The sequence below is a fragment of the Heloderma suspectum genome, chromosome 2 (assembly GCF_057233095.1).
Source record: "Heloderma suspectum isolate Gila_16-S chromosome 2, 16-S_ref, whole genome shotgun sequence".
Lineage (NCBI taxonomy): Eukaryota > Metazoa > Chordata > Lepidosauria > Squamata > Helodermatidae > Heloderma > Heloderma suspectum.
Window position 1 is genome coordinate 280790212 of NC_139459.1, and position 20777 is coordinate 280810988.

General features: G+C 45.1%; 1 pseudogene; it reads left to right on the top strand.

The window, feature by feature from the left end:
- Nucleotides 1–18763: 18763 nt before the first annotated feature.
- LOC146354700 (small integral membrane protein 7-B pseudogene) lies at nucleotides 18764–18976 on the top strand (annotated as a pseudogene).
- Nucleotides 18977–20777: the final 1801 nt, after the last annotated feature.

Consider the following 20777-nt stretch of genomic DNA (forward strand, 5'->3'; position numbering starts at 1 on the left):
TACCAGGGGTGCAGAACCATATTTGGGTGGGGGGCTCAATTTCCCCCACCCCACTGGGCCTTCTACCGGACAGATCACTTAAGTGGGCATGGCTAAGCTCTGTCCCCTGGAGGAACAGAAGGAGGCTCTGCAGCCTAAAGGCAGAACCTCCATGGCCAGATTAGACCACCAGGCAAGAGGTTCCACATCCCTGCTATATACAATGGTATCTCCTGTGTGCTGGTCCTGGCATAATCTATTCAAATGTTTACATGTTTGAATATGCCTATTATCCAACGAACAGTTCTAAATAATTGGCCAGTCATCACTGTCACTGGAGGCTCAGGTGGCCTCCATGGCAGGGAGTGCTTTCTACCAGCTTCATCTAGTAGCCCAGCTGTGCTTCTCTCTGGATGGGGATAGCCTTGAACGTTGGGCTGCCTTTGAAGATGGTTGAAAACTGCAGCTAGTGCAGAATTCAGCGGCTAGGCTATTGCCTGGGATGAGGCAATTTGAACATATAAGTCCAGCCTGACTTTGGTTTCTAAGCCAAATCCAAACAGATGGTTTTAACCTATAAAGCCCTGCATGGATCAGGACCCTCAAACCCCAAGGACTGGCTCTCCCCATATGAACCTATCCCGTTCCTGAGGTTGGCATCAGAGGCCCTTCTTTGTGTGCCCCCTCCAAGAGAAGCTTGTAGGGTGCCACTTGGGAATGGGCCTTTTCTGTGACAGTCCTGTGTTTATGGGATACTGTCCCCAAGAAAGCTTGCCTGACATGGGCACTGTCATCTTTTTGGTGCCAGGCAAAGACATATTTATTTCCTCAGGCGTTTGGACATTAGCTATGGCCCAACTGTTGTGGGTTGTTTTGTGTGTGTGTGTGTGTGTGTGTGCACGCATGTGTGTGTGTGTGTGTGTGTGTGTGGTGTGTTTCTTCTGGGTTGTGAGCAGAAGGGGGAGAGAATATTTGGCTGCTTGATCTCTATTTTGGATGAACACTTTTAGTATTGTATTGCTTGTAGATTGTTTTCATTTTATTTTGTATTTTTGTGTTATATTAACTTTGTTGTCCTGGTTATATTTATTATGGTTTTTTGAATCCTTGCTTGTGTAAATCACTTCAACAAGGCTTTTGCGGAGGGCAGTGACCCACAAGTTTAATAAAGGAATGAATGAATGAATGTGTTCAGAGAGGTTGTGACACAGTTCACAGGGAACAATTCACCCCTTTAAAGTGAGTTATTGTGAACAAGGCAGTGTGCTGGTGTACTCCGCCTGTTCACTTCCGCTGCAGCTAAGAGCAGCTAAACAAACCAAAGACAAACCATGGGTTCTTTCTCTGGATTGTCAGAGGGCAAACAAGCCAGAATTCCTGGTTCACATGTAATGCTAATCAAGGCATGGATGGAAGGTCCGTAGTTAGTTTAACTGCTCCTGTTGGGCAGCATGCAGTGGCCTCCAGGGCCTGCATCAAAGATAGGCATGGTTGGGCACCCGCTGAGAGCCCACACCCCAACAGCGGCCTACTGTCAAGAGCCCCCTGGACTGGCTACTTCTGCCTCTTGCTCTGGTCCAGACAACGGTGGTGATGAGAAGGAGGAGCAGTAGATGCTCCTGCCTACTTGCTCACTAGCTCTCTGCCCTTCAAGCAAGCAAGTGGTAGCAATGATGAGAAAGAGGATGTGAAGCAACAGCCACTGAAGACAATGATGGTGGGAAGATAGATTCACTGAGGGAGGAGGACCCTTGAGGATGCCTTGTTCACACTGGCTGCCTCATTCACAATAACCCATAATGATATTTGGGCATAATATACTTTAGCCCTTGCACAGTTATGAACTTGCTGGGTAGCCTTGAGCAAGCTACATCCTCTCAGAGTTAGTAAGGTGGCTTTAGATGGGCACATCATGCCAAAATCTTCAGGTTTTGGTATGTGTGGTTCTTCCAACTACACGTACAAGTGCACGTTTGAAGTCTACTTCCATTAACACACCTCAGAAAATCAGCTCCACAAACTGCATATCCATGACATATTTCTTTATGCATGTTAGCAGAAGTAGTTGCTTTGGTCATGCGCCTTTGGTCATGCGTATTTATGATGGGGAGATGTGTCACATATACCCCAAATGGCAGTTTGACATGGTATATGCCTGCCCAAAGCTGCCATTAGTTCCTAGTTTGAAAAATGGGGATCAGTGCTGCAGAGCTCTGTCCCACTAGCTTTGCATAAAAAGTAGTTGTAGTCGCTACTGCACAAGCTGAGCATAGGTTGGCTTTGCCCTTGAACATAATTTGCAACACTGAAAATGTGCCCTCATGCCATGTGATGGGGTGTATATAATAACCACAATTTCTAGTTTCAAAACATGATTTGCAATGGTAATGCTGCAGAAGAGAAGGCATGATCCTTGTACACAGAACACAGAGTGTGTTTCCCCCTCATTCATTGGTTCCTGGGAGTTCTCAAACAATTAGTTTCACAGAAACCAGAAGCAAACACTACAGACGAGCCTGAAAGTGTTTGGCTTTATCTGAGCAGTAAATCGCTGGGACCCCATGCAGATACGGTACATCGCATGCATGGCTAACGAGGATAAAGGTAATCTTGCAACCTGGATGAAACCTGTAAAAAAACATTATGGAGATTGCTTTGGCATCTATATGCCCCATGCTGGAACAACAGGAAGCGCAGGGATAGTAGGCTAATCAGTTCGAGAAATGAGTTCAGTAACATTCTGACTTCACAAATGTACACGCACAGACACTCACATGGCTAAAATTCTGCCCAAGGAAACACAACTGTGCATTTATTGCACTATAAACTGCCCGGAAAGGCCCTTAGAAGATATTTGACAGCACATCCACTCATCGATTACGATACAGGGGGTGAGGAGGATGGTTCAAGGATGTACATCTCCAGGTCAACACATAACACAGTTAGAATGATGGAGAATACGCTAACCAATGCTGGCACTGAGATACATTCCTATATCTTCTCATTGCACATTTCAAATTTTCTGGATTTCTTCTCATTCTGGCAGGCAGACTGAGAGGCAACCAATGCACTGTAGCAATTGGAAAAGGCCACAGCATTACTTGTTTAAAGAAGGAGTGATGATTGTATCACTCATTCTTTATAGGCCTGAGCCTAAACTACTCAAAAGGAGAGAAACGTCTCAGGATGCTGGAACAAAGATTTTATTTGTGAAAAGCCCGATGCGTTTTAGCCTCTTTTTATTTAAGGCCTTCTTCAGGGGGCTGTAACAAAAATAATAATATAGGACAACATATTATTATCATTTAATTGTTTGTCTGATAAACATATATCATAGCACAGTGAAACTAGGCCTGTGCATACAATTTAGCATTTTAAAAAAAATATAAATCACTACACCCTGCAAATAGGGCTGTACATACATACATACTTATTAAAACGTCTTCAGAAATACTTACAACAAAATATCTCCTGCTGTAATTCACTGGTGGAAAGAGTATACAGAAGGCAGTAATTTCTATTCTTCCTATTAGAGAAGGGTTTTTTAGAGAAGGTTTTTCTAAAAAGTTCTTGCAGTTGTTCCCGAGGTGAAAAAATTGGCTCAAAGACTCTCATATCTGGACAAGACTGTGCTAGAAAACCAAGGGAGTGTCAAAAACCTACATGGAGGTTATAGAAGTGATAAAAAAAATTCCAATCCCCATTTAATCCCTGTGGAGATAGGGTGTTATTCTATTTCTTTTCTCAGCAGATTCGTATCTTCCCTGATGTTAGGCTTCTCCAGTGCCCGAAATCTGAAGTCTGTTGCAAGGTATTTATTCTCAATAAAATGATTAACTAATGGGGCACCCATTTATTTTTATTTTTTTGTTCTTGATATTACATAGATGTTCCCCTCTCTGTTTTTAGGGGTCTAATTGTTTTGTCCACATAGATCTTTTGACACTTGCACTGGATAGCATAAATAACAAAATCACTGCTGCAGGTGGTATGTTGAAAGGCATATGTTTTATGATTGGAAGGATCTACAAATTCATTAACTTCAGACCTGTATCTACAATAGCTACATTGTCCACACGGGTGATGACCCCTGGGCATGGTTGCACCCAGTAAGATGTTAGGCAGACATTCCCTATGTTCCTTGAACTCACCTCTCATGAGCATGTTCCTTATGTTCCTGGATCTTTTAAAAGATACCATAGGCTTGTCCTGACAACTGGTATATGTTGAAGTATGTGCCCATGCATTTTTATGCTCCCCTGTAAAGTGTTTGTGATGTGATTAAATGTCAGTAGCATCACAAAATGCTTTTTTGAGTATTTTTCATCACATCTTTTTAAAATATCCACCAATTAATTTACATTGCCCTCCCTTGCTCTCTCTTTCTCAAAGAACTTCATTATTTCCCAGCAAGTAAGGTCATCGCATAGCCAATCTGATTGGCAATATAGCAGTGTGACATCAACTGATTCACTGCATGCTCTCTGACTGGTTAGGATCACCTTTGTGGCTAACCCAGGAAGAAGAAAGAAGAAGCAACCAGGGGGAAAATGGTGCCAAAATAGGAATAGCCAGGGAAGTCAGTGGCACCAAATATGATCTTTCAAAGTGAATATTCAAAGTGGAGCCCCCGCATTTCTACTCCACCAAAATCATTATCTTTGACATGAAGACTGAAACTGGAGCATATCTGGTGCAGCTAGTAGCTACTATCTCCAAATGAATCCTGATAAAAGCTATTAATTAACAGTTTCCCTGGCATTCATTTTGGATGTTTTGAAAGTGATGATCATGTAAGACATGATGTCCTTGCAAGCAAGCAGATCACACATACTCCGAAGATGTCAGACTTGCCTCAGGAAGAGACGGACCAAACACATCCAGTCTTGTGTTTCTCTTTTCTTGGTTTTATTCTTTCACACAGCAACACAGAGCAAAGGACCAGTTCATTGCAGTTCATGCTTAGACTGCCCTTGCTCATCAGTCTGCCCCAGGAGTGAACCCTGGGGCCAAACACCAACTGAGATGCGGTCACTTTACTGGAGCGGCATCTCAGCACACCAATTAAGGTTTCATTGTTGTGTTCTTAATTTAGTTGGCTTTATGTTATTTTTAATAAAGATTTTCTCAAAAAACCAACATTTTGTTTTTATTATTTTTAGCCACCTTGAGCCCCATTTTTGGCAGAAAGCCAGGATGTAAAATAAAGATTGGGGCCCAATCTGCACGGCTGATTTAGTGTGGAGCAGGAGCACATTGGGGCTGTCGTGACAGATGACACTGTCACCAATCTGCAGCAACCCCACAGCTTCCCTCTGGAAACGGTGCATTTTTGCAAAGCCATTTTAATGCATCGTTTTCTTTGAATGCGGCTCCCGCACGGTTCCACTGCAGTGTGCCCCGACCCCATGCATTAAATCCTGGGCATGCCTAGGGGCGTTGCTGTGACCTGGCCACTTCTTCCCCTCCCCCCATTCCCTCTTTTTCCCCTCTTTGGGAACAAGCCTCTCTCACTGGCTGAGCAGCGCCTACGTGGCTGATGATGTTCAGTTCTACTTGCTGGATTCCACCCACCCAGCCCCGAAGTATGGTGGTCTCAAGTGCCATGTGACCTGTGAACGCAGGTTTTTAGGTAGTGTATACTCTGCTTTTCTTGCTTCATGTGTCACTGATGGGCCAAAGCAATTTCATGAAAATCTAGATATAATTACAAAACGCTTCATAAACAGTCACCGTGATGATTCTCCCATAGATAAGGTGATTCCATGTGGGTATGTGTTTCGGAAGACTGTTGATTTGTGGGTCAACCTTGTTCCCATTCCAGCAACAGTTCCAGGGGGAAATAGACCAGCAGGAGTTTTCTGGCCAGTGACAGAGCAATCCTATACATGCCTACTCAGAATAAGTCCCATTACTTACTCCCAAGAAGTGTGGATAGGATTGTAGCATGAATTAATCTGACATAACACATGCTAGCTGTGTATGTCTGGACTGCCCTGTAACTCTGGGAAGCCATAGCAGGAATGAGATCTAGGTGTATTATCCAACCCAGGAAGGTCTCTGTGGTCAGGAGCTGAAACTGGTGGCTGGAGCCAGAATAGGAGCCAAGGCATAAGCAGGCCTTGTGGTTTGGGCCAGATCAGATCCTGGAATTCAGGAGACAGGAAACTTCATTCTGTTAAGCAGGCAAAGGCAGAATGTGAACTTCTTAGTGATTATCCTAAGCCCGGCCAATCCAGTGGCCTCATACTGCTTGCCAAACACTATGTCCAGTCTTGGGCATTTGTGTTCCTTTCTGTGCCTGAAGAGGACTCTGAGATCTGAGCACACACAAGGACTCTGAGATCCGGGTAGTTTATTTAAGCCTTGGGTCCCCTGACAATATATAACCTCCAGCCACTCAGTGAGTCAAACACTATCATGCTCCTCCAGTTGCTAGGATATTGGAGATGGTATCCAGTAATGCTTTACTATGTGACAACTACAGTCTGGAAATCACCAGCAGCAATTAGAGCTGTCATGTCCAGGCTCACAGCCAGAAGTGTTGTAGTGGTGGGACCTACTAAGAGTATCTAAGCTGAGGATAAGTACAACTGGTCTAATACATTTAAATTAAGGTTATTTGAATAATTATATAATTTTAATGCAATAACATTTTCATAAAATTAAAAACTAAGTGCCAGTTGCCCACCAACTCATTCTCAAACCTCAGTGCCCAAGCCGGTCAAGCCAGAAAAATACATGTAGCCAGGAAAATAATATGGCAATGGGGAACTTAAGCAAAACTACTGCTGTAATTGCTGAAGGAAGGAAGGAAGGAAGGAACAAGGGTACTTCCCCCTTCTCTTTTTAGTGCATGCAGTGGAGGGGAAAGAAACAGGCCATCTCTGCTTGCCTTCCTTGTCAATCATCCTATTGTCTTTGCTCTTTTACTGGTCAAAATACCAGATGTTGGTAGCAGGCATAGGTTTATGATTAATAGCAGTAGTGGAACGCTACCTGCAAAGTCATATTTATATTTCCCTAAGATTTCTACGACAGGAAGGCCTGGTGTGCTATGGTCCATGGGGTCACGAAGAGTCGGACACAACTTCACGACTGAACAACAACAACAACAAGAACAAGATTTCTACAGAGGCTTAAAGGAAAGAAAGAATGAAAACTGGATCAGGCCCTCTGCTGTTGTTTCAGCCCTTCATGGGAAAACTTTAAGTGATTTCTGGGTTTTCTGTCATTTTCTGTATCTGTCAGGACTGGAGTTAAAGTGATTCTAATCAGACCAGCCTTCCCCAGCATAGCACCCTTCAGATGTCTTGGATTACAGCTCCCAGAATTCTGGGAGCTATAATCCAACACATCTGGAAAGTGCCATGTTGGAGAAGGCTTAACTACACAGTAATCAGCATGGGTGGCAGGCAAGTAGGTAAGTTGGGACAGGCTGTCTGAGACAGCAGCTCAGCCTGTACCTAAGCAACCAATTACTCAGACTGAGGAAACAGGTCAGAGTCAGTAGCTTTATAAGGCCATGTGGAACCCTATTGGCCCATTGTGTCACCTGACTCCTGTGAGCTGGTAGCCTCAATACCACCCTCCGCCACCTCAGTGATGATGCCGAGCTGAAGTGCAGCAGAGAGCAGACCAGCAGCTCCCTCCTCAGGCAAGCGGTGACAGTGGCACAGTCTGTATCGAAATAGCAATGGTGTGTGTCTGGGGTCTGCTACTAGAGTTTCCAGTTGGGCCTTGTCTAATCTGCCCATCATGTGGCATAAAGGAAGTGTTAAAGGCAGGGATAACTGAGTTGTGTTTAAATGATCCTGACCAGGAACCCCATGGGGAGGGATCTAGAACAGTGGTGTGACTGACATAAAAGTGAAGACCAGAAGGCCAGAACTGGATTGGCAGAGTTTGCTGTCATCCTGACGAAGAAGGAGCAAATGCAGGGAGCTTCTTTTCCAGCTCGCTGCCAGAATGGACACACTGCTCCAAATGCTCAGGGCCAGCCTTAACACTAGGCTGAGTGAGGCAGCTGATTTTGGGTGTTGTGAAAGGGCAGCAAATTATTAATGATTTAATTTATTATTAATGTACTGTCAGGCAGGGGGATTTTTTTTAAAATGAGGGGTGTGGGGACTTGCTGCTCTGCCTCAGACAGCAAAATGTCTTGGGGAAGCCCTGAAACTGCAGAAACAAAGGGTAGGATGCTGTATACCAGCTTTCCTCAGCCTGGTGCTTTAGACATGAACTCCCATCAGCCCCAGCCAGCATGACCAATGGTCAAGAATGCTGGGAATTGTAGTCCCAAACATCTGGAAGGCAGCAGGTTGGGGAAGGCTGCTCTACCCTCAACCATCAGCCAGAGGACTTGGGGGGTTGTATGAGGGAGGTTGGGGGGGATCATTGCAACCTGTTGTAAGCCATCTTCATAACCATTCAATTGTAAAGTGGAATATATATCTTCAAAACAAACAGATAACACTTCTGCTCACCTACACAACCCTACACACTGGGCCCTATTCAACCCACTAAGGTTAATATTTCTAAACTTAGCCTTTCTAAATGCTAGAGATACCTTAACCTAACAAAATGGTTCTTGCAGAATGTCAACTTTGAACTCCTGTTCTCCCCCAGGGGACCAAGTGGTATCACATGGTGGTTAAAATAATCTGTCACATGAAGAGGAAAGAATAATAAAACCAACCAGATTGTTCTGCCTCCCTGAATCAGTGCAGACTAGATGGATACTTACAACACAGCCACTCTTGACCTCTTACAAAACAGAGTGAGTTAGTTATATAAGCTCAGGGAGGCCAGCATGGGAAATTGCAAATGGAAGTGACGGGGTGGGGGGGGGTGGGGGGGGTGGGGGGTGGAGAGAGAAATGGGGCAGGAACCTCCGGAGTGGGGCGGGGGGAGAAAAACAAGGTCTTGGATTACAAAGGTCTACAGAAAAGCACACAGGTGATATGCACAGGGGAGTCCCTCCGAATTCACTCCTGACTTTCTGGATGTTAAAAAGAGAATATCCCATAACATGAAGCTAGTAAAGAGAGCCAGGACTGCAATCAGTGGCAGAGGAGCGTGGCTGGTTCCTGCACTTGGCAAGAAATTGGAGCTGACAGCTAAGCAGGAAGGATTAAAGAGGGGAGACATCAGACCTGCTTCCATCTGTTATGATTTATTCGCAAGGCTTCAGAAGGAAGAAGAAAAAAGGTGTAGCACAGAACAGCAGCAATGGGAAAGCACCACATGTAAAACAGGGCTTTCTAGGAAAGGGCTTGTTCTGTTCCTCAATCCTGATTGGTCTATCCCTCACTGATCCCTGAAATATTATTGGGATTGTTGCTTCATTGATCTTTTTTGCCCAAGCACTCCCTTACTTTTAGAGAGCTGGGTTAAGTTAATGCACCATGGTAGCTGGGGGATGATGGGAATTGTAGCCCAATCTGTCTTGAAGGCACCAAGTTGGGGAAGGATTGTCAAGGAAATCCTTGTGTGTGTTTGTGTGCACACACATGTGTGGTCTTCTAACAAACTGCCTATACAGGAGATGTGTTTCTGGGAGCCTCAGAAAACTTTACTCTTTCTTTGGTTCTTAAATAGGTCCTGTGCAAAATTAGGCCTTCAAGGCTATTCCGGCTTTTCCACCTGGACAAAATGTATCTAAATGTAGGGAGCTTCTTCTCCCCTGAGGTTGAGAGGGTAGGAGCCAGTGCAGCGATGCCATGATAAGAAGGCCAACTTTTAGACAAGTATCCAAAGGACCTTGCAAGTTTGGGGCAGTGATTATTCATCTGAGCCAGTGCTCATAAATGCTTCGTGATGGTGTACTTGTCTCCAATGTCAGGCTCAGCCTTGGAACATGTCAAAGGAACAATAAAGGCAATAGTGCCTTTGAGCATATGTTAAGTGATTTTCCCTGACCACTGAAAGACACTGCTGGGTAGTCATGGGGCAACCTCCTCCAGTCAGGTTTGGTTGGCTTGGAAACCTAAGTGCTTGGGAAATAGCTCAGTTTATTCTGAGCCCAGTTTGGACCATGTTGCAATGATATCATCAGGAATGCAACAAGGCCTGAGCCCTCCCCCAGCCCCCTTATGAGCCTCCAGCCCTCATACACCCACCTACACTTCCCAGCACTCCTTGCATTCGGCATACAACAGTAACAGCATGCCAGCGATTTGAGAGGTCAAGGGAGGGGATGCTTCCCTTTCCTCCATTCCATCACTGCTGGAGCAGTAAGCAAGATGAGGGGCGGGGCAGGGCGGGGCAGGGGGAGGCTTTTCTTCTCTGATCTAAATTAAAATTGAAGCCAGAGAAGAACTTTGGGGGCTCTAGAACTCACCTTGAATTTGTGGTGAGCATACTGAGCTGCAGAAAATCATGTTTCCAAGCCTGGAAATAACAAATATTGATGCCATAACGGCTTCTGAGATCAAGACCAAGGCAGAAATAGAGAGGGAGAGGCAAAGACTGAGGGAGGAAGAGAGCATAACTTCCGTCCTGGCTTCATCTCTGCCAACTCTCATTTTTAAAATGGAGCACTGCTGGTTCCACGCAGTGGGTGGCCCTGTGCCTAGGGGGCTTTTATGTCTTCCCCTGGGCTCTGATCAGAACGATCATTTCCAGTTTTCTCCCTGCCAAAGCAATGGGGAAGGCAGGGGAAGCTCGCTCCCACACATGGCTGAACATGCTGAGAAGGTGGAGAATCCTTCCCTCCTCCTTCGCGCTCTCAAAGGACTCATTACCTTTGAAGCATGGGTGGCCGGCACTGAATCTCTTCAGTCCAGTCAGGACCTCAAGGAACTAATCAGGTCCTTGCTGGCTCTATATAAGAACATATGAAGAGCCCTACGGGATCAGACCAAGGGTCCATCTAATCCTGCATTCTGTTCACACAGTGGCCCACCAGCTGTCAACTAGGACATGAGTGCAACAGAAGCAGGACATGAGTGCAACAGCACCCTCCTGCCCAAGTTCCCCAGCAACTGATGAACATAAGCTTACTGCCTCTAGCAGTGGAGGTAGCACATAGCCATCAGAACTAGTAGCCACTGGTAGCCTTCTCCAGGTATTTATCTAATCCCCTTTTAAAGCCATCCAACTTGGTGGCCATCACTACTTCTTGAGGTAGCAAGTTGCCTAGTTTAACTATGCCCTGTGTGAAGAAGTACTTCCTTTTATCTGTCCTGAATCTCCCACCAGTGGGATGGTAGGAGCATCATGGGATGACCCCAGGTTCTAGTATTTTGAGAGAGGAAGAAAAATGTCTTCCTATCCACTTGCTCCACACCATGCATAATTGTGTACCCCTCTATTATGTCTCCCCTTAACCCTCCTTTTTTCCAAGCTAAACAAGCCCAGCTGTTGAAACTTTCCCTCATAGGGGAATTGCTCCAGCCCCTTGATCATTTTAGTTGCCCTTTTCTGCACTTTTCCCAAAGCTACAATATTTTTTTTTTATAGGTATGATGACCAGAACTGTACACAATATTCTAAGTGTGGCCGCACCATAGATTTCTATAAGGGCAGTATGATATCAGCAGTTTTATTCTCAATTCCTTTTCTGATTACGCCTAACATGGAATTTGTCTTTTTTACAGCAGCTGTACACTGGGTTAATATTTTAATCGAGCTGTCCACCACAACCTCAACTCTTTCTTGGTTGGTCACCGCTAGCTCAGATCCCATCAGATTATACTTGAAGTTGGGATTTTTTTGTCCCAATGTGCATCACTTTACACTTGCTTACACTGAACTGTGTTTGCCATTTGGATGCCCATTCTCCTAATCTGGAGATACTCTTTTGGAGCTTCTTACAATCCCTTGTTGTTTTAATAACCGTAAATAATTTGGTGTCATCGGCAAACTTGGCCACTTCACTGCTCACTCCTAATTCCAGATCATTTTTGAACAACTTGAAAAGCATTGGTCCCAATACAGATCCCTGTGGGACCTCACAATTTACTTCCCTCCATTGGGAGAATTTACCATTTATTCCTACTCTCTGCTTTCCGTTCTTTAACCAGGTACTGATCCATAAGAGGACCTCTCCTCTTATTCCATGACAGCTAAGTTTGCTCAGGAGTCTTTGGTGAGGGGCTTTGTCAAATGCCTTTTGGAAATCCAAGTAAACAATGTCTACTGGATCACCCCTGTCTACATGTTTATTAACACTCTCAAAGAACTCTAAAAGGTTAGTGACACAGATTTACATTTGCAGAAGCCATGATGACTCTTTTTCAGCAGGGCTTGTCCTTCTATATGCTCATTAATTTTATCTTTAATTAAGCTTTCAACCAACTTACCTGGAACAGACATTAAGCTAACTGGCCTGTAATTTCCCAGATCCCCCCTGGATCTCTTTTAAAAAATTGGTGTTACATTGGCCATCTTCCAGTCCTCTGGTACAGAGGCTGATCTTACAGACATATTGCATATTTTGGTTAGAAGATCAGCAATTTCATATTTGTGTTTGGGAAGTGAGATTTAAATGTGTTATTTTAATAATCGCTTGTGCACTGTTTTAAATTAGTTTTGTATTTTTATTGTATTTTATTACTTCCGTATTTTTTAAATTGTGATGGCCCATGGCTTTGAACAATAAAGATCTATTCATTCATATTGTTATTTGAGAACTCTAGGATGGATACCATCTGGGTCCAGTGATTTATTTGCTTTCCATTTATCAATAAAGTTGAGAATTTCATCTTTTGTCTCCACTATTTGCCTCAGTTCCTCAGACTCCCTTCCTGAAAACATCAGTTCAGGCACAGGTATCTGTCCTATATCTTCTGCAGTGAAAACCAATGAAAAGAATTCATTCAGCTTCTCTGCAATCTTTTTGTCCTCCTTCAATAGTCCTTTAACTCCATTGTCATCCAGTGGCCCAACTGCCTTCCCAGCTGGTTTTCTGCTTCTGATATACTTAAAGAACTTTTTTTATTGTTGGCCCTGATGTTGTTAGCAATATGATCTTCAGAATGCTTTTTTGCATCTCTTATTGTCTGCTTGCATCGCCTTTGTGCAAGCTTGTGCTCCCTTTTGCTTTCCTCACTTGGGCAAGACTTCCATTTTCTGAAGGAAGCCCTCTTTTCTCTAATAGGTCCCTTGACATGGCTTGTTAACCATGCCAGTGACCTCTTGGGACTTGGTGCTACCTTTCCTAACCTGTGGTATACATTTTAGTTGAGCCTCTATTATTGTGGTTTTGAGTAACCTCCAAGCATTTTGAAGGGATTTAACCCTCTTGATTCCCCATTCAACTTCCTTTTCACCACTTCCCTCATTTTAGAGAAGTTTACTCTTTTGAAGTAAAATGTGACTGTGTTGGACTTCCTGGGCAATTTTCCACTTAAATATATATTAAATCTGATAGCACTGTGGTCACTGTTTCCAGTTGGTTCAACAACATTTATATCTCATACTAGGTCCTGGGCAACACCACTTAGAATTAAATCCAGGGTCACGTCCCCTCTGGTCAGTCCCATGACCAACTATTCTAGGGCACTGTCATTTAGGGCATTGAGAAATTTAACCTCTTAGTCGTGACTGGAATATGCATTTATCCAGTCAATGTGGGGGTAATTGAAGTCACCCATTATTACAACACATCCTCGTTTGAAGGCCTCCCTGATTTCGTTTTCCATCTCAAGGTCACCCTGAGCATTCTAGTCTGGGGGTCGATAGCTTGTTCCTAGCACTAAGTTAGTTTTGGAGCCCAGTATTGTCACCCACAGGGCTTCTGTGGAAGAGTCTAGCCATTTTAGGTGTTCTTGTCCAGGACACTATGGCCTCTTTGATGTACAGAGCAACACCTCCCCTAGTACACCCTTCCCTGTCCTTCCTGTAGAGTATATATCCAGAGATTACTATATTCCACTGGTTCTCTCTGTTTCCCGCCTCCCAGCTGAGCAGAGCAGAGCAGAGCAAGCTGCTCCAGCTGGTCCATGGACTACAGAAGCAGGCAAGCTCCCAGAGAGCGAGCGAACAGAGCGAGCTAACAGGGGGAGCAAACAGGAGTTGGCCAGGGGAGTTGCAGGGGTTGAAGAGACAAAGGAGACAAAGGAGACAGAGGCTAAGAGGTAAGTGGGTTGCAGGAAGCTCAGGGGGCTGCCCTTTATCCTTCTGATTGGCTGTGAGCTCACCAGGTGCTTCTGAGAGCTCCAACTGAATTGGAGGGGTGTGGCCTGAGTACTCCCAGCAGCTGACTGGGCGGGAAGCTTCAGTCTGTTTCCCGCCTCCCAGCTGAGCAGAGCAGAGTGGAGCAAGCTGCTCCAGCTGGTCCAGGGACTACAGAAGCAGGCAAGCTCCCAGAGAGCGAGCGAACAGAGCGGGTGAACAGGGGGAGCAAACAGGAGTTGGCCAGGGGAGTTCGGCAGGGGAGGTCAAGGGGGAGGCCCCTAACATTTTTTTAAAATTATTTTAAATTTTTATTTTAACTAACTTTTTTCCATTTATTTGTCTTGTAACACACACTTTCACACCAGTGGGACTCTGCTTTTAACCTCTACTGAGTAGAGCAGGCACAGGCTAGTCTAGAACAATCACAAAGCTAGACACAAAAAGGGAAAAGAGGCTATGGAAGGACAAGACTCTCCAGTGGTGGTGACCTGCAAGGTGTGTGCAATGTTTGTTTTCTTGCCTGAGAATAACATGGCCTACACCTGCAACAAGTGCAAGTTGATCACGCTGCTGGAAGAAAAAGTAAGTGGACTGGAGCGGCGACTGTCGACCCTCTGGGGAATAAGAGAACACGAAGAGTTCTTGGACAGAATGGGGGAACTACAGCAGCAAAGGGCAGACCAGAAACTTGAAGAGCAACAGCAAGATGAGGCAGTGGGAAATGCTGAGGTGAAGAAAAATGGAATAGAGGATACTCCTTGGAAAAGGGTGACAGTTAGGAGAAGAAGAACTAGACAACACTCTGCACCGGTGGAAGCAGTGGAGCTGTGGAACCGATTCCAGGTACTTGCAGATGAGACTGGAGGACAGCCTGCAGAGGAAGAATCACAGGGGAACCTGCATGAGAATGAGCAAGAGGCTAAAGGTCAGTCAAACAGAGGCGATGAAACCCAGGCCTACAAGAAGAAGAAGAGAAGAGTGGTAGTAGTGGGAGACTCCTTGCTGCGTGGGGTCGAGACCCAAGTATGTCGCGAAGACCCATGGACTCGCCAGGTATGTTGTCTCCCGGGAGGACAGATTAGAGACGTGACTGAAAGGTTGCCTGCACTCATAAAGCCCACTGACAGGTATCCCTTTCTTCTCATCCATGTGGGAACAAATGATACCACCAAGCGGAGCTACGAAGAGATCACGTCAGACTTTGAAGCTTTGGGAAGGAAACTCAAGAACTTTGGGGCCCAGATAGTTTTCTCATCCATCCTTCCAGTAGTTAGAAGAGGGATAGAAAGGGAACGAAAAATACTCCGGGTGAATGACTGGCTACGAAGGTGGTGCCGACGAGAGAGATTTAGATTCTGGGACCACAGGCTATACTTCCTGGAAGATGGGCTGTTGGCTAGGGATGGGTTGCACCTCACAAAGGCTGGGAAGAATGTGTTTGGCCACAGCATGAAGAACTTCATCAGGAGGGCTTTAAACTGAATCCTACGGGGAAGGGAGATGTAATTTTGGGGGTAACGATGGACATAGGCGCATGCACTGCAATGGAGAGAACAGCTCTGATAGCGCCCAATAATAGTATTCAGACACATGTAGGAAGAAAGCCAGACTATGAAGCACATGGTCTTCCATGTCTATATACTAATGCCCAGAGTATGGGAAACAAACAGAACGAACTTGAACTCTTAATGCAAGAGGGAAATTATGACCTGATAGGTATAACTGAGACTTGGTGGGATGACTCTCATGACTGGAATACAGCAATTGAAGGATATAACTTGTTCAAAAAGAACAGGAGGAACAGAAAGGGAGGTGGGGTTGCACTGTATGTGAAAAATACATATCTCTGCACAGAAATACAGGAGGAGGAGCTTGGTAGCCCCATCGAGAGCATCTGGGTTGAAATAAATGGAGCAAAGAATAAAAGGAACCTGGTGGTCGGAGTCTACTACCGGCCACCCAATCAAGGAGAAGACAAGGATGAAACTTTTGAAAAGCAAATAGCCAATGTTTTAAGGAAGCATGATGTAGTAGTAATGGGGGACTTCAATTTCCCCGATATTTGTTGGGAGACAAATTCTGCAAAACATGGCCCCTCCAGGATATTCCTGACTTGTGTGGTGGATAACTTCCTCCTACAGAAAGTAGAGGAAGGAACTAGAGGATCGGCTATCCTTGACTTGATCCTAACCAACAGAGATGACTTAGTGGATAAAGTAGCAGTTACAGGAACTCTGGGGGAAAGCGACCATGTTGTACTTGAGTTCTTGGTTCTAAGGGAAGCAAAAGCCGAGTGTAGTCAAACGCGTACCCTGGATTTTAGGGAAGCTGATTTTCATAAACTCAGAACAATGATCAGTAAGGTCCCATGGCAAGCAATGCCAGCGAGAAAAGGAGTCCAAGATGGCTGGGAGCTTTTAAAAAAGGAAATTCTCAAGGCACAATCACAAGCAATTCCAACAAGAAGAAAAGGTGGAAGACAACAGAAGAAGCCAATGTGGCTTCACAGTAAGCTTACGGATGACCTGAAAACAAAAAAGGACACATATAGGAAGTGGAAAGAAGGCCAAGTAACAAAGGAAGAGTACAGGCAGATAGCACAGAATTGCAGGGATGGCGTCAGGAAGGCTAAAGCTGAGAACGAGCTGAGGTTAGCGAGGGATGTTAAAAACAACAAAAAGGCTTTCTTCAGCTACGTGCATAGTAAAAGGCAGAGGAAAGAAATGGTGGTTCAGCTATTAAATAAGGATGGCAAAACGATAACAGATGACAAAGAAAAGGCAGAGGTGCTCAATTCCTACTTTGGCTCAGTCTTCTCCCAAAAGAGGGTCTATGACCCCCCTGGCAAAGGCGAAGTACAGGCTGAAGGGGCAGGATTGCAGCTTGAGATCGACAGGCATATGGTCAAGGAACACCTCATTACTTTGAATGAGTTCAAATCTCCAGGGCCAGATGAACTGTATCCTAGAGCCATAAAGGAACTGGCAGAAGAACTCTCAGAACCACTGTCTATTCTCTTTGAGAAATCATGGAGGACGGGGGAAGTGCCAGATGACTGGAGGAGGGCTAATGTTGTCCCTATCTTCAAAAAGGGTAAAAAGGAGGAACTTGGGAACTACAGACCAGTCAGTCTGACATCAATCCCTGGGAAAATTCTGGAGCAGATCATAAAGCAATCCATCTGGAAGCACCTTGACAACAATGCCGTGATTACTCGAAGCCAACATGGATTTGTCAAAAACAAGTCCTGCCAGACAAATCTGATCTCATTTTTTGATCAAGTCACCTCCCTTGTAGACCGTGGGAATGCTGTAGACATCATATACCTCGACTTCAGGAAAGCTTTCGACAAAGTGCCCCATGATCTCCTGATGAGCAAACTTGCTCAAAGTGGGCTAGATGAAACAACGATCCGGTGGATCCACAGTTGGCTACAGAATCGGACTCAAAGAGTGCTTCTCAATGGGACCTTCTCAAACTGGGGAGAGGTAACGAGTGGGGTACCGCAGGGCTCAGTCCTGGGCCCAGTGCTCTTCAACGTTTTTATTAATGACTTGGAGGACGAGGTGCAGGGAATGCTGATCACATTTGCAGATGACACCAAATTGAGCGGGATAGCTAATACTTTGGAAGACAGAAACAAAATTCAAAGTGATCTGGATAGACTGGAGCGCTGGGCAGAAAACAACAGAATGACATGTAATAGGGATAAATGCCAAGTTCTGCACCTAGGAAAAAGAAACAAAATGCACAGTTACAAGATGGGGGATACATGGCTCAACCACACTACAAGCGAGAAGGATCTTGGAATTGTTGTCGATCACAAGCTGAATATGAGCCAACAATGTGATGTGGCTGCAAAAAAGGCAAATGCTCTTTTGGGCTGCATTCATAGAAGCATAGCTTCCAAATCCCGGGAAGTACTAGTTCCCCTCTACTCAGCACTGGTTAGGCCTCATCTGGAGTACTGTGTCCAGTTCTGGGCACCACACTTTAAGAAGGATGCAGACAAACTGGAGAGGGTTTAGAGGAGGGCAACAAAGATGATCGGGGGACTGGAAACAAAGCCCTATGAAGAGAGACTGAAAGAACTGGGCATGTTTAGCCTTGAGAAGAGAAGACTGAGGGGAGATATGATAGCACTCTTCAAGTACTTGAAAGTTTGTCACAGAGAAGAAGGCCAGGATCTCTTCTTGATCATCCCAGAGTGCAGGACACGGAATAATGGGCTCAAGTTACAGGAAGCCAGATTCCGGCTGAACATCAGGAAAAACTGCCTGACTGTTAGAGCAATACAACAATGGAACCCATTACCTACGGAGGTAGTGGGTTCTCCCATACTGGAGGCATTCAAGATGAAGCTGGACAGCCATCTGTCAGGGATGCTCTGACTTGGATTCCTGCATTGAGCAGGGGGTTGTACTCGATGGCCTTGTAGGCCCCTTCTAGCCCTACTATTCTATGATTCTATGATTCTCCATTCCACCAGGTTTCTGTAATGCTCCTGTATCTAGGTTCCCGTTTAAAACCAAGTACTCCAACTCTCCCATTTTGGCTCAGAGGCTTCTAGCATTTGAACAGGAACACCTAGATATGGTGTTCCTCCCCAGATGCCTCCAGCATGTGCATCTTCTTCTTGGGGCAGGAGATCGGAAGCAGCAGGATGTTGGGGGATATGCTGCTGTTTGGGACTCTGTTGGTCAATGCAGGGGTGGTGTTAAACTTCCAGTTGAAGGAGAGTTGGGGCTTTGGTGAAGACATGAGAGAACCGACAACAGGTGATAATATCCAGGAGTTTCTGTTGAGCCTGAGGTACTTCATTGCCCTGTGGAATATCTTCATGATGTTCTGCATGACTGTGCTGTTTGGATCTTAAACATCTTTGGAGTAAGGTGGCAACTACATTCAGCTGGAAATATGTCTTTACTATGAAGTAAAATATATTTGCTGTGTTTTTAGTATATTGGGCTCTGGCCTGTTACTTCTTCTCAGAGTATTAAAGGGAAACTTCACCATAGTCTTCTGTAGCACATGGCTTTGCATCTTTGTTTTTTTTTAAAGTAGAAATCTAATTAGCTTTTGTGCTTAAGGCTGGTACTTTTCTTTCATGGTTAGTCAGCATATACAGATGCTTTTTCTGTGGAGGGGTATCTGGGCCTTATTGGAAGGAATGTGTGTGATTTTATTTAGGAAAAAATGTTCTTAAATGTATTTCTGCTCTCTGGTGTAGAAATTGTGTTTCTACACCTTCCAACCCGGTTCCTTGGAAAAGACCCTCCACGCGCAGCTCCTTTCAAAGATGCACTTAGCCGCTGCACAGCATCACGCTTGGAACAGGAGACATGCTTTGGTCTTGGATCACTACCTTTCGTTTCGCGCTACTGGATAATCCTTCTGCTTGCACAACATGAAGCACCTGTTTTTCACAGATCCACCTCCTTACATAGTTGTCAACTGTGCCATATCCCAGCTCTTCCAGAGGACCCTTCAACCCTTGAGAACAGCTTTCCAGGGGGTACAGAGGCACATCAGTGGGTGGGTGAGGGGGGCGGAATCAATGAAAACCTGGAAGATGGACTTGCCATGAAATGTTCTTCGGGTCAGGAGGGAGTGGAGGAGATAGCAATTCTGGTTGTATTGTTATTTTAATGTTTTATATATTTTATACTGTTTTATTGTTATGCTCTTTGGTTTTTAATTTTTGTGAACCGCCCAGAGAGCTTCAGCTGTTGGGCGGTATAGAAATGAAACAAACAAACAAACAAATCTTTTGCTATGGCACTTAGGCCTCTTTGATTAGCTATCATGTTCTACCATATACTCGTGGCCTATTTTCTCTCCTTCTACACTTAGGCAATCAAAAACATTTTCATCTTCATCCCCTTGGGATGATTTAACCCGAAACAGATGCTTCCCAGCTCCTGTCGGTTTTCCCCCAGGGTTTAGTTTAAAAGCTGCTCTGCCACCTTTTTATGTTTAGCACCAGCAGTCTGGTTCCTTTTTTATTCAAGTGGAGTCCATCCCTCTTGTACAGGCCTGGCTTGTCCCAAAATATTCCCCAGTGCCTAACAAATTTGAAGCCCTCCTCCCTACATCGCAGTCTCATCCATGCATTGAGACTCCTCAGCTTCACCTGTCTAGCTGGCCCTGCACATGGAGTTTACTCTTGCTCCAAGCTGTGCTCCTCCAAGCTGTCTAGCTGACCCTGCACACGGAGTATTACTCTTGCTCCAAGCTGTGTCCTTCAGTCTGAACAACTTGTCAGATGGAACTGCAGCACAGTCTGCTTTTCCTTCATATCTTGCCTTCCCTGACCTACGGTCTGCTTTCAACTACATCTATGACTCTGGCCCTTTGGTTTTCATCAGCTCAGACCCAGTATCCTGCCTCCAGCCTGTCTTTTCATTACATCTCCAGCAATGGCCTTTGGTCCTTGCTTGCAAGCCTGCTTCGCTGCCCGACTTCTGTGACCGCGTCTTCTGCCTCTGCACATTTGACCCTCACCTTCCTTTGCCAGAAACAGATTCCAGCTGCAGCTTGCCCCAAAGCTAGGCCCAGGCCTGACACACATGGCATACCAACCATGCGGAGATCCAGATGTCTGTAGGCTCCAGATATGCAATTAACTGAAAACTACCACCATCTCCCAGGTTCTGTTTGGTTGCAGAAGGCTGGCA